The following is a 2,058-nucleotide window of genomic DNA, read 5'->3' as shown; positions in this document are numbered from 1 at the left end:
GAGGCCAGTACTCACGTTGAGTTTCCCTTTAGCTCTAGAGCGTGGCAGGATGAGCTCCACCCCGGCCATCGAAGCACCCGGCTTAGCTAGAGAAAACTCCTTTTCTTCCCAGAGCCATGCCTACAGTGGCTAGTGGCCTGTCAACAGCAGTCAATTTCAAGTAGCTTCAAGGCAGCATGAATGGAGCTTTCAAAATGGGAAAGCAAGGCTACTTCCATCAGGCCCCCATTTCCACGGGCACACACAGCATACATCCCTGTGCTTTCTAACAAGTCCAAACAGACACAGGTGACCCAGTGGTTCCTTCCCTGAATCAACTCCTCGAAGCAGGGTGTTCTGCAAATAGCGAACTGTCTCAACCAAGGATCGCCCCAGCTAGGCCTCCGGGCCCGTGGCTCTTCAAAAGCCTGCAGTGTTACACGAGGACCTGGGCTTTAGTTGCAGTCGGAACGCAGGCGGACATTCTCCTGGAGGCAGGGTGACTTCAGGCAGGGGGTCCCAGATGGAATGCGAAGCCGAGGGTTATTCTCAGTGCAGCTCAGACTAGGGTAATGAGGCAGACTTGCACGGAATGTTGGACCTGCTAGAAAGGTGTTCGTCGACCTGTGGGAGTGTTGAGGAAATCAAGCTGTCCCAAGAAAGAGTGCAGTCTGTTGCCCTACACTCGGCATACACAGAGTGGCTCCGAAGGGCTACGGGCCTGGATGTGGCATAGCGGGCCCATGGGGGCCTGGGGTTACTCAGTGTTCTTGCAGGGAATAGGGTGCCCACGCGAGGCTCCTAGATGTCCTGCCAAGCGGACTGACGTTAAAATAATGCAGAGCAGGGGCTTCGCTTGTGGTGCAGTGGCTGGGAATCCACCTGCCGATGCAGGGGACGTGGGTTCGAGCCTTGGTCCACCAAGATCTCACATGCTGCGGAGCAACTAAGCCCGTGCTCCACAACGACTGAGCCTGCGCTCTAGAGTCCGGGAGCCACAACGACTGAGCCCGCATGCAACAACTACTGAAGTCCACGTGCCTAGAGCGTCTGCTCCACAACAAGAGGAGCCACCGCAATGAGAAGCCCGAGCACCGCAACGAAGAGTAGCCCCCGCTCGCTACAACTAGAGAAAGCTCACATGCAGCAACGAAGACCCAACACAGTAAAACAAAAATGATAAATTACATAAGAAAATAAAGAACTAGATAGACAGATAGATAAACAAATGAATAAATAAATAAACTAACGCTGAGCAGGGGCTACGGCCTCCTGAAAACTGCAGCACGCCTCCGCTTCTGCACGGCAATTCAGGGCCTTACCTCGAGGCAAGTGCTCACGCTGAGTGTCCCGTTAGCGCCACAGCATGGTAGGATGCTGGCTTTCTCCTCGACCAGAGCGACTTCCGGTAAGAGGTCCTCGAAGAATTCTAAGCACAGTGTTTTCTCATGGCAGCTCAGACGGGGGCCATGACGAACACTTCCATGGCACGTCGCACTGCCTAGAAATGTGGTCCTGAGGCTGTTCCGGTGCTCTGGAAATGTAGCTCTCCTTAAGGAACGAGCAGTGTGTTGCCCATCACTCGGCATACACAGAGGGCCTACGGGAGACCGACCTTTGGGCCTCGATGTTGCTCAGCAGGCCCACAGGGGTCTGGAGGTACTCACTGATCTTGGAGGGAAAATGATGCACACCCGAGGGGCCTAGGAGTCCTGAAAATGGTACTTCTTTTAAAATAAAGCAGAACTGGGGCTTCCCCGGTGGCGCAGTGGTTGAGAATCTGCCTGCCAATGCAGGGGACACGGGTTCGAGCCCTGGTCTAGGAGGTTCCCACATGCCGCGGAGCAACTGGGCACGTGAGACACAACCACTGAGCCTGCGCCTCTGGACCCTGTGCTCCGCAACAAGAGAGGCCGCGATAGTGAGAGGCCTACGCACCGCGATGAAGAGTCGCCCCCACTTACCGCAACTGGAGAGGCCCCTAGCACAGAAACGAAGACCCAACATAGCAATCAATCAATCCATAAATCTTAAAAAAACAATAAAACATTAAAAAAATAAAATACAATAAAGCAGAAC

Source organism: Balaenoptera physalus (assembly GCF_965194825.1).
Source record: "Balaenoptera physalus genome assembly, contig: HAP1_SCAFFOLD_723, whole genome shotgun sequence".
NCBI classification, from domain to species: Eukaryota; Metazoa; Chordata; class Mammalia; order Artiodactyla; family Balaenopteridae; genus Balaenoptera; species Balaenoptera physalus.
This window is presented reverse-complemented; position numbering follows the sequence as displayed.